General features: G+C 39.7%; 1 long non-coding RNA gene across 1 annotated transcript; it reads left to right on the top strand.

Annotated features, from left to right (window-relative positions):
• Positions 1 to 1,124: 1,124 nt before the first annotated feature.
• On the top strand, positions 1,125 to 5,714 carry LOC135488894 (uncharacterized). Its single transcript, XR_010447076.1, has 4 exons — positions 1,125 to 1,215; positions 2,024 to 2,178; positions 2,525 to 2,628; positions 5,037 to 5,714. It is a non-coding gene; the product is annotated as an uncharacterized LOC135488894 (long non-coding RNA).
• The last annotated feature ends 10,417 nt before the right edge of the window (positions 5,715 to 16,131 follow it).

The raw sequence follows: 16,131 nt of genomic DNA, 5'->3' as shown, positions 1-16,131 counted from the left end.
TTTGGTTAGAAGAAAGAATGACTTGAATAGAATTTAATCAGTTTGGAGCCATCGATGAAAAAAAATCCGCACTAAAGTGGATGACTTTTACCTCAACACGAACATTGGTTGCAGATATGTGCATTTCAATACGTTTTACGCCAGGATTAGCTGATATCTTCCCGAGGTTGCCAATCATTGACTGCAGAAATACAATCTCGTCTGTTTAGAACTATTAGATTTGGTTTGATGAGTGTTTATCTAACTGCAAGGTGACCATCAGTGTTCTTGACTTTCGTTACAATTACAGAAAATGGCAATACGGAGGTTGAGATCGATTCCAAGGACGAAAACGGGAGCCGGGTCCTTCTTTGCGCGTGACGTCATCAGTTTTAGTAAACTTTCCTGTCCCAATGCGTCAAGGCGGGCGGGAAGTGAGCTAACTTGCGTGTCTTCAAGTCATCATTGCTTCCAACTTCCATTTGACTGAGTCTTACACGTAAAGCGGTGAACATATATTTATTGGCTGCAAATGCGGAACGCGAATTCCATCACGGTACCTCGTTCTCGGGAGGCGGGATCGATCTAAACCACACTAAGCAATGGCGGTGGATGTTGCTTCTCATTGTCGGCATTGAGGTGGTATTGTGGTAGACGGGTTTTTACACCGGCTCAAATATTGGGTTGGATCTACATGAATATACATGTATATTAAGATTTAGAAAATGTTAACGTAATCGTGATTCGTAGATGCGGCGGAATTACGCTGATGACAATCATTTACGATATAATGGGTTAATATAGTTTATTTTGAGTAAATGAAATCGATGGCGGTCACAAAGAACATGTGAAGCGAAAACGTGCGGACAAAGGGTTCTCCATTCAAGTCCTGAGCGGCGTTTCTTTTCAATTATACTCTTCCTTCTTTGTCCAAGTTCACTTTTGATTAAAATGATTTAAATTGCTCGAAATTTACACCGCTACCTTGAGTTTCAAAAACCAGAACTAACATGTGTGCACAAATGAAAGTGATTAGAAAGACTTGATTTTCTCTGGTTGTTACCAAAGCTGTCATCCATTTCAATGAAATCCGGTCAGGTTATGGTCCATTGGTCATGGTTACGTGGCATTTCCCAGAAGCCTCCGCGCGGCGGCACGGCCGGTCATTCGACACGTGGAGGAAGCGACCATGTTGAAGTTTTTCGATTTTTCACCAAAGAATATGAAGATATTCCGGTAAGAAATAAACGAAAACCTTTCATTTTGTTACAGTTTGATGCGAAGAGCGTCTATACTTCATTTTCATCTTTTTAAATTTAGTTGAAAACTGCATTTCACCACATTTGGCGGCGACGCATTTCAGGCATTGGCATGCGGTGTTGAGCTGAGTGCGTAGACCCGTCTCAGATTGTTCGAAATGCATATACAGTCAAATATCGCGGTGATGAGGACGCAAAGATCGACCGATATGTATAAAATCGTAGTTTCTCCGAGTGAACTCTATTCAAATATATATTTGGCAGGTTTTGCCACTCCAAAGTATGAAGTATGAAAATGTACTTTATCGAAAACTTTCTTCGGAATTTTCCCCATTCCTCGTCTAGCTATGTATTGAAGAATATTTGCGAGTGTCGCAGAAATGAATTGGCTTTGATGACACGAAAGACCGTCGTTTGACGATAACGTCGCCGTTTATAGGGGTTGCGAAACCTGCCTATTTTTCAGTAGGGGAAGCATTCATCTACTGTAAAATCGGCCAGTTCCCGTCGTGACATCCAAGGTGGCAGTACCAGCATCATATCAAGATCGAGAATTTCGAAACGGCTCCGGACGATTTTACAGCAATGAGCATTGTTTCAAAGTCACAGAGGTTCTACTGATGAATAAGATGCACTTTATTGCATTTGTGTTGAGATGCGTTCGTCTTTGTCAAACTTGTCTATTGTTTGAATGACGTCACATATTTTGAAAGGAAGGCATCTATTTTTCATCGATTTTGGCCACTCTTGTTGTTTCAAACCATTTTCCATTTGTATCACTTCAGTAATCACCATATCTTACCCTGGTCCATGATACACATGATACTGGCTGAGATGTCAAGTTGTCTCCACGACACTCATGTTGGAGGCAGTCCTTCCTGCTGGCGCCCTCGATTTGTCCAAAAATCAGCTGAGGACAACGAGCACAATCCAATGCATGGTAAGTAAAATGCTGTTGCAAAAATCACTATATAACCTGTTGAAACGGAAGTATCAGAACTCGCGGATCCCTGGCTTTCAACGTACTCGCAGAGTGTTTTGTCTGATGCATGGTAAAGTTGATTTCATCGAGTTTATAAAAGTTACAAACGTATTAAAATATTTGTGGTTCCTCTACGTATCCATGGTATCGATGCTATTTAATGGTGATACGTTTACAGTTACGCGCAAGGTGAGAAATCTCAACACATTTCTGGCAAGGCTGCAAACCCTTTTGCCATGGGACAGAGCTGACTATAACGGGGAAATTGAATATCCTTCTAATATGAAATGTTTTTTCTCTTCAGCTTTGCCTATAACATTCCCTCTGGCTTCGCTCGTTGTGCTCGACTGAAGATCACACGTGATCCACCGACACCCGATACAGATGCAACAGACAACGATAGCCAAGGTATAGGTTGTTTCATCACGTGTTATTAGACAGATTGAGATTCCATGCACTTGTACGTAAAGGTAAAGCAAGCGTAACTATTCACGGCCTGCACATTTGAGGTCATTCAATATTGAGGTTAAGATCCTGAGTGGACATTGCCCTCCTTTGTCGCATGCGTTGAGGATCTTAACCTCGCCATTTTGTAGGGCAGACGATCCCGGCCGAATTTGACAGTATTCTGACACCAATCCTGGTCATCTCGTTCACGTTCAGGATCTTAACCTCTCTATTAAAGATCATTTCCAAACGAGACGTGACTATGACGTCATGCCCCTCAACAATAGTTGTTTGTATAGAGGATTTTAGATACTGGTATGCCGCGAACTAGACATTGTTTTGTCGTCCTTCCCCGCGTTTACCTTTGTCGTATGCGTAGGAAATCTCAACCTGACTATGCTCATAAATTGAAAAATTGGTTTTATGCTGTTACATTTGCATTGCTATATGTACGTTGAGGATGTTTTCCACCAGGCATGCCCAACTATTGTTTTGACTAACATCAGGGCGGTTACTAACTCATCCGTTTATGCGTTGATATCAACCCTCCCCATTACAGAGCAGAAGTGTCGAACTTAACATTGTTCTGACGTCAATCGTTTGTCGTTTACGTCAAGGATCCAAACGTGTATTATAAAGCAGAATGATATGCCAAACTAGATTTTTTTTCTAATTGTCAAACTCAACGTTAACCTAACCACTGTATGCTAATCAAGACATTGTTCTGATGCAAATCCCGTATACCTTGGTCGTTTTCGAGGATCTTAACCTCGCTATTATATTGAGTGACAAGCAAGATCTTGTTCAGACGTTTCTGTTTACCTTTGTCGTTTTCGAGGATCTTAACCTCGCTATTATATTGAGTGACAAGCAAGATCTTGTTCTGACGTTTCTGTTTACCTTTGTCGTTTTCGAGGATCTTAACCTCGCTATTATATTGAGTGACAAGCAAGATCTTGTTCTGACGTTTCTGCTTACCTTTGTCGTTTTCGAGGATCTTAACCTCGCTATTATGTTGAGTGACAAGCAAGATCTTGTTCTGACGTTTCTGTTTACCTTTGTCGTATTCATTGTGTATCTTAACCGCACTATTTTATGGAAAATATCCTGGAGGATTTTAATCTCGCCTATCTGGCATTGTTCTGACGGCACTCCTATCTGCTCTCAATATTTCTATAGTCATTGCCTAGATATGCGTAGAAGATCTTAAGCTATCTACGGACGCAGTGGACCGGTGTGCAAGGGATGGTAGTCCTAGGGCTGATAGTCCGTGTAACAATAGCCCGCATTGCTAAATGTTTTGGTTAGGGTTAGCGGTACAATAGATCATGCTGCTTAATTGGTCAAATACAATGCTACCGGACTATGACTCCAGGGGGACTATATCCGCTGTCACACCGGCTTCGTTCCTCACTATAAGGAGACCAAATTAGGATGACGCAATGGGCTGCCCAGGGTGTCTAAAACTATCTGGCAGATATACCAAAATATACCCAGTTCTGACGTCATTCCGGTTTACATCGGGCGCCAACTTCAATGATCTTAAGTTCACTATTATATATCAAATATGCAAAAGTAAAGATTTTCAAATGTCGTTTCCGTGTAAGTAATGACGTTACGTTTGTTATTTCCTTGTACATGTAAACACCAAAGTAGACTAGGAATTGTTCTGATGATATTCTCTTAAGCTCGAGCTGTCATCTTGAATTTGTCATGTCCTCACTCTAGAATCTTCATCAAATAATACGGCATACCTATCAGATATTTGTCATAAAGGGTTTAACAACGGTGGCGCAGACTTTTGACCTTGACCTCCTTAATACCAAGTTCAGAGGTAGACCGATGGCCGGGTGGTACATTTCTACATGATTTGTCCAGGACCACTTAAATTTGTCATCTATGAGAAAGTGACGCTTGTAAAACCTTACTTGGAAGTCACATCTCGAAAATTCTTACCTGCTGACGTTTGAACTTGACCAATTTTTCAAATTTAAAGAGGTCAAATGCTCCTCCCCTGGCACACGGGTCTGGGTCGCGGTCGTGGTAATTGGGCGATCGTGTTGACAAGGGAAAAGCAAAGTGGAAACTAATCGGGATGGGAGAATTTTTGTTATTAAGCATGCGGTATGGTCGTGTTACTAAGGTGGTCGTTTTTCTTGACAAAACATTAACAGGTTCTAGTGAGTATCGCGGGACTCTCCCTTATCATTAATAATGTAGTTCATTGTTCCTTTACAGAGGCGTCCGTATTGTATTCACAGGAAATCTGTCACCGAACAATAGGTCTAGAAAAGGATTGCTCTTGATCCCCTTTTTTACTGTAGACAATTTGCAAAATTCTCAAAATTGCTTTATCTTCTATTTTCCAGATGTCACGTGGCACAGGAAGAGATGGAATCTCAACAGATGAGGGAGACGCGGATGACTTCTTCACTCGCCGCAGAACAACACAAGAATAGTATAAGGCAAGACCAACACTTTGTGAAATTGTCCTGTCAACCCTAGTTAATACACTTGTCAATTTTCTTGCTGAAAATTATTTCAATTTATGGTGTAATCCCTTTTATAGTCTGCTCAGAGTGGCTTAAATTAAATTAAATCATGAACTCTATTTTCGTTTGGTAACAGGAGCAGGTAAACCATTAATAATAAATTTGTGTCTCAAAGTAATTAATTACATGTTCATGTATGCATGTAATAAGTTTATACATGTTATATTGCGGCAAAACACTAGTGTCGAATCCATTTATGGCCTCCATATGGTACTTGGTAAAGCATAAACATGACAAGTGTATGACTGGGTACAATAGCGAGGTTTCGCATGCCTGACGATGTACGATTACGTTTTGAAATTACTAAGATGAAACAAATACTCTTTATCCTGTAACGTAGTGTCCCGGTGTGACAGCGGATATAGTTCCCCTGGAGTCATAGTCCGGTAGCATTGTATTTGACCAATTAAGCAGCATGATCTATTGTACCGCTAACCCTAACCAAAACATTTAGCAATGCGGGCTATTGTTACACGGACTATCAGCCCTAGGACTACTATCCCCGCCACACCGGCGTATAGTGCCCTATTATTACATGTACGTTAAAATGACGTAGAAACCAGATGCCTACGACACGTGAGTTGTAAACGTATAGCAAAACGTACATGTTGCAAGTAAGCTTGCCAAACCTCACTATTATTTCTGTGGCCCAACGCATGAAGCTGATGACTATCACGGAACTTGAAAGATGAATAGAGAAACCCGAAATTGTAAAGATCCCACGACGGTCTTGATATAACGTTATCAATATCTGGCCGATTTTAGAAGCGAGACAAAATTCTGATATAAATCGTTCATTTGTGGTATAAATTGTCCAGTAAAGATGACCAGTTTCATGCATCGGGCCGTAGTGACGTTTTTACGGTGTTTCATCATCTGAACGAGTCGGGTGTCTATAGTCGCAGAAGGTTTGCTGGGTGTTTCTTTCAATCAGTCCTTCAAGAACAAATTATTGTTGTATTTGGTTGGGCTGAAATTAGTTGAAGAGTGCTAATTAAACCACCAAACTCAATTAGTCTTTCAAAGGTTTTTTTTCCAAATCACCAGTCAATGGTGTGGAGGAATAAAACACTAAGGGGGCTTTTTGTTGTGAAAGAGTAAAAAGAAATTTTCGGTTAAGAAATCTTCTAAAAAAGCGTCATGGCAGATTCGAACTCACAACCTTTCGAATGGAAGTCCAACGCTCTAACCACTACTCCAAAACGCCACCCTCTGATTTGCGATGCCAAGGAGCATGTCCATAAGAATTGAAGGCTTGACACGCCATTGAAGATCGGCCCCACTGTTGTAATTCTATTGAATATACTGATTACGGGCGAAACCATTTGTCCAAGGCTTTCTCATTGTTGTCCCGTAACCAGTGTAGTCAATTGAAATCCCAACTGCGGTCCATTGGACCAAAGACTATGATTCTGAATGGACAATGACGCAGTATACCCTTTGTACGATATTCTCTAGTTTCACTAATTTAAGACCGATGTATTGTTTTTGAGCATTATCGTTTCTCAGTGTTTCCCCTCATTGTTTGGTACGCTGTGACGCAAATTGAGGCGTGTTTCTCTGTTGTCCCTAATCGCGAATTCATGACTCTTTAGCTGCCCATGGAAACACTGAAATATGGGGAACATCGGTTTCGGATATTAAATTCAAGCTAAATATCATGCATATGCTTCTTTCAATACCATTCAAGACATATTTCCTTTGAAAGACAATGGTTTGGCAACACCAAGTTATCCAGTGGTCATTACTTTATGTTACTTGACCTTAGTTTCAATTTCATGCATGTAGTGATTAATCAACCGGTCTTATATCTGTGAAACTAGAGTATATGACGATGATCAGATACTTCACTTCATGGGTGTCACAACAAACAGTTATTCCTATTCTAACTTTCCCATAATTGTGTGTTTGGAAAAATTATGACAACAGAATAGATTTATTCATGCTAAATTTGATATTTCATGCAATTCATCAAGTTGACTGACACCGATAGGGAACTAACTCAGAAGTTGGGACACCCTGTATGTGGAAAGCTAGGCCTATAAGTCGACCACGATGTCGACTCTGTAGCTGTACGAAATTGTTTTTTTAGGACAACAAAACGCAAACTGTTGCAAAAGTGAAAGTCGAAACCTCATATCCTTGGATTATCCTTGGATTATCTTTGATTGGCAATTTACCAAACGCCTGGCATCTTCAAAATGTTCTAAAGAAACAATTTCCTTGAGTTCAACCAATACAACATTGAATAGAGAGTACAAAACCAGACAGTGTAAGAGATACTTTAAACTCACCACTATAAGACCACATGATAAAGTTTAATATTTCAAATATCTAGCATGAGTGACATGACAGGGGCATATGATAGTAATATGGTGCCTAATTGCCTATTGGTCGATCAGGTATAACCTAGAATCGATATAGGAATTGACGGATGAGGGATCGGGTACAACAGTACCTGATTGTCTATTGGTCGATCAGGTAATTTGCCTAGAATCGATATAGAAATTGACGGAAGAGGGATCGGGTACAACGGTACCTGATTGCCTATTGGTCGATCAGGTAATTTACATAGAATCGATATAGGAATTGACGGAGGAGGGATCGGGTACAACGGTACCTGATTGCCTATTGGTCGATCAGGTAATTTACATAGAATCGATATAGGAATTGACGGAGGAGGGATCGGGTACAACGGTACCTGATTGCCTATTGATCGATCAGGTAATTTACCTAGAATCGATAAAGGAATTCACGGAGGAGGGATCGGGTACAACGGTACCTGATTGTCTATTGGTCGATCAGGTAATTTACCTAGAATCGATATAGGAATTGACGGAGGAGGGATCGGGTACAACGGTACCTGATTGCCTATTGGTCGATCAGGTAATTTACCTAGAATCGATAAAGGGATTGACAGAGTGGTAATTAGGCACTACATATCAATTTCCCAGAAGTTCATATTATCTGATATGCCCTTGTTACTCCTTTAGTGTTTTCCTCTTTGTTTAGTTTGATTTGAATATAGGCTTATAATTTCAATTGTTTCAATTTTAAGTTAAATTTATATGAAAGTGGTCTCATACAAGTGGTATTAGAGTATTTCACCTTATTTGCTATGTACCGTTATAGATTATGATGGATTTTATTAAAATGGGATTCTTTGATAATTCAATTGGTCTTCTTTTGGTTTTTTTCGGCTTTATGTTGATCACCTCATTCCGAATAAATGACGGTGAGAAACGAAATCAGTAAACAGACGTTGTCAAACCACGGGCACTTGAAGATACATGTACCATACCTTGCCAAAATCAGAGATCGATAATCGTCCACCAAATCAATCAATGAACACAGTGTGGATTTGTGTGATTGGGTTGATGGATGAGTATCGATCATTGATTGATTTTGGCAATTTTAGACACTATTTTCAAGAGCCGGTGGTCAAATATGGCATGTTGCACTCTTAGAAATTAAAGGTATTTCATTTTGTTTTTCATGATCTTTTCGCCAGCACGTATTTCAAACGCTATGTTTAAATCTCCAGAAAACCATGGAGATTTTCACAGAACGTGATAGCTTTAAATGCTTTTCCACTAAAACCCTTCCAAATTCCATTGAGTTTGCCAAAAAGCTTTTTTCCTTGTACAGCAGACATGAAAATCTGTTCTAAAAAAGTCGGAAGGGCTTTGTAATCCGTGCTGTGTGTCAAAATACCTTTATTTCTAAGAGTGTATCCGTTGCAAAATTCAATTGGTATTGTTGTGTTGAATGCTTTATCTTTTTGCTCGATTATTAATACATTTTTCTTCAAAGCTTATATTATGTGCAGCATAAAAGTTTGTTAGCAAAGTTGCCAGATATCGTTGGTTAATTTGCTGAAAAACTTATGTTATCATATACCATGATGTGTTGTGCGAAATATCTATGTCTGATGCAGCAATGTTTATGTTTGATATTACTTCCGTTCAATAGTTGGTAGAAAGGTAAACAGGAGATATTGAAATTGGTCTGAAACGACTCTGATAAGCTTGCGCTGTTCAGAGCCTCCAGATCCTTTTCAAAGTTCCTCGTTTGTTCCTTTACTCTTACTCTCTATTGAATGGATATAACATCAAACTTAAACATTTCATCATCACACGTAAATACTTCATACTATTCATCCACTTGGTGTAATGATAACATAAGGTGTTCAGCAATTGACTATACCATTTGACAACTTTGCTTACAAGCCTTTAAGTCTCACATAATATGAACTTTGAAGACAAATAAATGTATTGATAGTTGAACAAATAAGATAAACATTGAACACAATAATAACAATTGAACTTTGCAATGGATCACATGCCTAAAAAGGACAAGGAACAACCTCGGATTCAAGGATTTTTCCCCAAAAAAGAGGACCCCCTATTATAGGCTATCTCCAAAAACGTCAAAAAAAAACTCGAGCGTGACCTCGCTCCGTAACTTTTTAAGAGAAAAGAGTAACGAGGGGAGGCCACGCATGATTTTTTTTTCGACTTCTGTGGACTTAGCGTAATTTTTGAGAAAAGCACAGGAAAAAAGGATTTTCGTACTCTGTTTATTTTTGCAAGACTATAAGAAAGTTACTGAGCGAAGTCACGCTCGAATTTTTTTTCGACGTTTTTGTACTTTTTTGAAAAGTACCACAGCAAAATCGTTTGACACAGAAAATGATTTCAGACTGCTCTGAACATTTTTGGCAAGATTAAAAGAAAGTTACGGAGCGAAGTTACGGAGCGAAGTCACGCTCGAATTTTTTTTCGACGTTTTTGTACTTAGAATATTTTTTGAAAAAGTTCCACAGGAAATTTGGACCACAGAAATGATTTCAAACAAAATCAAATGAAAAATATTGATATTTCCATTCCATGCATGATTCCTGAAAGGTGCGCTCCCCTCGAAACTTACAATAACTTAGCAAAGAATAAGATTAAATCATTATTTTTTAATGACGTAAAAGAAAATGAATACAGTCAAAACATGATTCGTTTTACATCAGAATTCGGATCGGATTTTTATTTGCATCACGGAAAGCTGCTGGAGGGTCGGATCAAGTCGCTTTGAAGGACGGTGGACACGAAGAATTCTGAAACGACAGGAAAAGAGAACAATGTTAAAAATCAGTGCAATAATTAAGAGGTCTAAGTATAATGTAGGGTACATACGATTAGAAATGATTTATCATTTCAAACCTTCAAGTGTCGAGAAAGCATGAATAAGTTTATAAAAGACAACATGCGAAAATAAATATCGGCCATGTTGAATAGCCCTTTTCACAGGCAGCGTAAGTTGACCATGACATAAAAGTCATATTTTAAATCAAATCATCACCAAAAGCATTCAAAATATCATGAAGATTGGGAGACATGGACAGCTTCAAGTAAATTGCTTGACTAAGCTTGTATATATTTTGATATTTACTATCATGTTATGGTCAACATACGTTGCCTGTGAAAAGGGCTTTTCAAAATGGCCGAAATTTATTTTCGCAGGATTGATCCAAGCCTTCGGATGTTCAACTACAAATAATATTCCATTTCTCTAAAACCATTATCACGGACGTAAATATCAATCGCATCGCATCACGTCCTCTTCTCAAAATTCATCAGAACGTTTAATAACTAAGGACCCTTTAGCCAATAAAAAATAAAAATTGCCATGACCCTGATCATGAAATTGTGTTGAAAGTCAATGTCAGATATCAGTGATCATTGTGGATGCACATTTCACGAACGGAAGTATAGGCTTATTGCAAAAATACTTGTCGGCCATTTTGAAAATACCCTTTTCACAGGCAACTGGAGTTTACCTTGACATAAAAGTCAGTTAAAAAAGCAAATGATCATCACAATCATTCAAAATATCATGAGCTAACGTGAGACCTAAAGGCTTGTGAGCAAAGTTGTCAAATAGTAACGTCAAGTAAATTGCTTGAATAAGTGTGTTTGTTGTTATAGCTTTATGTCATGGTAAAGTCCAGTTGCCTGTGAAAAGGGCATTTTCAAAATGGCCGAAATTTTATTTCGCAAACCATCTTTGTGTAAAATGTTTTTTTGGAAGCCGGGTAAGGGGTGCACACGACGTGATAATGGTTTTAGAGAAATGGAATATTATTTGTTTTGGACCGAGGTATCACTGAAATTTCTAGAAACAACACATGAAATAAGCGTGCAGAACCTCGCGGCCATCATTTTCAATTCTTCTTGGGCAACAGTGTCGAGTTTGCAGTACATCAACGCACCAGCATACCGACAAGAATTTTTGGTTATTTGCCACATCTTCAATCTATCTCAATCCATCAAGAGTGTCCTAAACAATTTATTTTGGGGCAAATATCGTGACTTGACCACTTACCAAGATGTTCAGGATGGATATTTTGCAGAAATATCCATTTTATCAGAGGAAGAGGTTCATCGAGAAGTTTGGTGTCGGATTCTCCTTGTCCACGTGGAGGATCTCGCGGATTTCTCGCGAGACCCGATACGAGTTCGAACCCATTGTCCATGTCACATTTTGAAATTGACATGTTTACACGTATACGTGTACGTAATAGTGGTCAATAGCACTGAAGAAAGGCGTAACCAACGACCAAAATAGGACGCGGACAAAGGAGAACGATTGATACCCAGGGACGAAGGTTTCTACTTGTATTACACGCTTATTCTTGAGGTACAATGAAGAATATCTTAGTCAATACATATCTAGCAACAACAAATTTGAAAGCCTTGCCCCCATATCTGCTAATCAACAGCCTGGCGATAGATTGTATTAGCAATTTGCTTTATAGCAAAACACAATTAGAGACATTAGCAATGTGGTTTCATAGCTGATTAAAATGACAGAATCATGTGGAAGACAGAGCAATTAGATCGAAATAGACAAAGTCGTCCCTTTTCCCGCAAAATTGAATGGTCCTTGCTTTTTGGACACCACATTTGACTGGGACCGCCCCCCCCCTTACCCCGATTATATAATTGGACGAGAATTATCAGCGAACCTAAGGACATCAACCTGTCAACTGGTGGTTCTGAAAAGCACGTCAGCACTCGTCTTGTTACAATCCTGCACTGAATAATTAGCAGCCTACTCAATACATCTTTACGCAGCTTCATCATGTACAACATCATTCCGTTCTTTCTTGATTAATTCATCAATTTCGAATAAACTGCCGACACAATTAACTCATTGATTATTCATTGCTTTTGAGATGTTTTTTGACAGCGAAACACTTACTTCCAAAAAGGTGAAGGCGTTGTAATAGAATAGTGCAATAACTTCCTCAAGAAGAAGGACCAAGGATAACGTACGAAGTTTGTAAAGGTACCAATCGACGCTGATTTTTCAGACGTTTCCTAATTTTTCGTCCTTTACTGACTCAGAGCCAATTATAAACGAGTCGTGTCACGTAACTGATTTCGCTCAGGACTACAGACCTTCGTACATCATTCGTAAGGGCTGTGAAACCTGCCTAATGGACCAACATGGCCACGACCCCGTTATTGGGAACGCATCTTTAAAATGACAGTGTCGCAAGGAGTGAGATTCTGTGATTCTGTAATTTCCTCGACTCATGAGGACAAAGTCACAAGCAACGGCGACCGAGGCTAACAAAGGGCCAGGGAGCGGACCATGATGTGAAGTCCCTGCAACTATATATATATAATGAGACAAGTTTTCGTCAAGACTGATTGAATAAACAGCTGTTAAGAAAATACCACACATAATGGGATATTGCGTTCATCAAAACTAGATAAATCTATTGTTAGTCCATCACAAAATAGATGACAGATAAATTGAATTACCACGATAAATGTCCACGGGTCACCCGACGAAACGAAATGGCTAATCAACGCGAGAAATAATGAGATTTACTAATAGGATGTTATAAGATTTAGTAAGACTGCCAGTATCTAATTACCCACGGTTTAATTATTCCCTCCTAACATTTCGTGCCAGGGAGTCGAGTTCGTGCAACAATATGGACACTGGGCCAGGTAAGCCGCGCGAGCGATCAGCTGCTCGGAGAAGACGCGCACTAATCTTCTTATGCGGGGTTCATCGGCTCTGTTTCCTGTTCACGAGGGGACATGCTATAGCAGCATTACAGTCGAGTCTGCTCTTCTTCCAGTGGGCTTTGGGGACTTAGACCCTGTAGTATGGTTTCCCGTTTCGACATCTCATTTACATTTACGTTTACAACTGTCTGGTGATGATTACGGGAGGCCATTAATAAGTTACTGTAAAATCGATCCTGAGCCGTCCCAGGAGCTGTTCTCTCCAACATATAAACGATTTGGATAATGCGGAATTACAGTAAAATAGTCATCAATCCATCGAATGGGACTTGTCTATGGATGTAAGCGCATCTAACGCCGGTGGAAATCATGTACAAAACGACATATGGCACATCACAAATTGCGACACCGATCTGGTCTAGGGGCCGAGTTCACAGTATCAATTAAGTGTTTTTCGACAAGATTGCAGCTGAGGTCGGGAAGAAGGGCTTACTGTCGTGAACAATGCTTTCTTGACCATCATTCCCAAGAACAGATAAAGGATGTCGAGTCTAACCGACCCTCAACCAGCATTGAAAATACGTTCTAAAACGGCTGGCAATTTTGAAACCGAAAATGTTTAAATGATGTTATGGCATTTTGGTGCACAATTTGTGTCTGAAGTCATCGTTCCCTGCAACAAATGCGTGTATAAAAATTCCAGCCAAATGAATGAGAGTCGCATATCGAGCTTCGGTAGGAAGATAATAGCTTGTAGTGTAATCTATTCTTAAAATGTTGACATTCTACTCCAGTTTTGAAATATCCTATGAAATTATTTTCTTTTGCATGTCTAAGTAGGCTCGTAAATCTGATGCTTGGATGAATTTAAAAACAAAAAAGGTGTGATGTACTGCTTGGGTGATATCATAAAGCTGCCATCCTACCAAAGCTGGACTCCCTGGGCAGCCCGTCGCGTCATCCTAATTTGGTCTCACCAAAGCGCGTCATGTAATTCTCGTTCGTTTGGCTGGAAGTTGTTACAGTTAACGAGCCTGACTACAAACACTGAATGTGCTATCTAAAACGTCATTAATCTTCTGTAAAAGCTATGTTTCTAAACAGCCCGAGGTTTTTGAAACATTGGCAGTTCTAGGTTTCATGCGATGTAAAATTTGAGTGGGCGTCGGGAGATGATCCGCGGACAGCCAAATTACTATTTTACCAGTGTTGACTTGGACAGCCAACAGAATAATCAAAATTGCGGTGGATGTCAGCACTGATTGGCTCGTAAAGAAATGGTAGTCCTTGCAGTAGATGTCATGCTCCATCTTGCAAAGGTCATTTAGTGGGGTAGCAACAACATGACCATCTCGGTCTATCTGGCCACAAAACTCTATTGTATTCGACTTTGTATTTCAGAGGACTTGTATTTCTGTTACACTGGATCGGGAGGAAGAAAAACGTTGATAATTACCTTGTAATCCCGTCATCCATGGCGACCGCATCTTTATTCCCCAGTTTGTTTCGTTACAAGGAGATCAACTCCATCTCGTTGGGGTCAAAATGTGGGAAGGGCCTTCATTGAAAAGTTCAATCTCCAATAAAAGACACGCCCTTCTGTATTGAAGGTCTGTCCATATCCTTTTCATGACAATGAAAATAGATGAGGGTCACACCTGCTGCCTCTTCTATATATAGGCCTAGTCAATTTCAAATCAATTTCTTTCCAATCAGATTTTACCATGAATTCAATGAACTTATTCAAATTTCAAAGTTGTTTTGAATTGCAGACAAATGTTGAATTGATAGTTTGAGCTGCCAATTAACAAGATGCTCACAGGCCTGCGACTCAGCTGATAACATTTTTAGTACCATACTGTTGGTAACATTTTCTGCACCCCTCCACTCCCCCTTATGTCGATATATAATGATGTCGCCTTCAAAATTTAGATCATACTGCAATTTTGTCACCTTCCCCTCCATTTTGATCTTTCCTCCCCAATTCCTGTTATCTTCCTCCTCCACTTTGACCATCTTCCCTGTCTATTTTAGCCATCTTTCCGTCCCCATTCTTGTCATCGCCTCCTCCCCCCTTCCCCTATTAAAACTTGGCCATGGCCTGTGAGGTTTGAAATTAGACCACCAGCCCTGATGGGGTTAATATCGCCATAAAAGTTAAACACTCTCCGAAACGATGAAAATTCCTACAAAAGAAATATTCCCACGGTCTGAGCCAAACGGGCTGCATGGGTTAATAAACAACCTTGTACCCAGGATCAAAAACTGAAAATTGCACATGTAATGTATCAAGAACTTTTTCCTAGAAACAAGGTTTCCATTAACCCTCTCATCCCGTTTGGCTCTGACCGTGGGAATATTTTGTTTTGCAAAATTTCTGCCTTATGAAATGGATGTACCTTTTTTCTCTCAAAATTAACCCCCTCTGTGTGGAATCGTTGCCTATCAATTGTACCTTCAAAGTACAGTAGAACCTCCCTTAGTGGACACCTCTCTATTAAGGACAACCTCTCTATAAAGGACACAAGTTTTGGCCCCAAATTGGTTGTTTGCTTTCGGTTTGACCTCTCTAATCTGGACACCTCTCTATTAAAGACAGCACTTGTCAGTCCCGAGGATGGCCGTAATTGAGAGGTACTACTGTACATTCCTTTTTCACATCTTTGGAGCACAGAAGCAAATGGTGGAAGAATGTCCTGGTTCTTAGGAGGAGGATGCTGCGTCACTCAATACAGCATTTCTTGACAGATAGCATAGCAGCCACTCATGACATGGTCTGAATGTGTTAAACTGCCATGACACATCTCTGCCATGACACCTCCAATTGAAAAGAGAAAACTATTAACAAGCAACAGATTTCTAAATATCTCTTCATT

Source organism: Lineus longissimus, chromosome 6 (assembly GCF_910592395.1).
Source record: "Lineus longissimus chromosome 6, tnLinLong1.2, whole genome shotgun sequence".
NCBI classification, from domain to species: domain Eukaryota; kingdom Metazoa; phylum Nemertea; class Pilidiophora; order Heteronemertea; family Lineidae; genus Lineus; species Lineus longissimus.
Note: the sequence above shows the minus strand (reverse complement) of the source record. Positions and strands in the feature narration are given on the sequence as shown.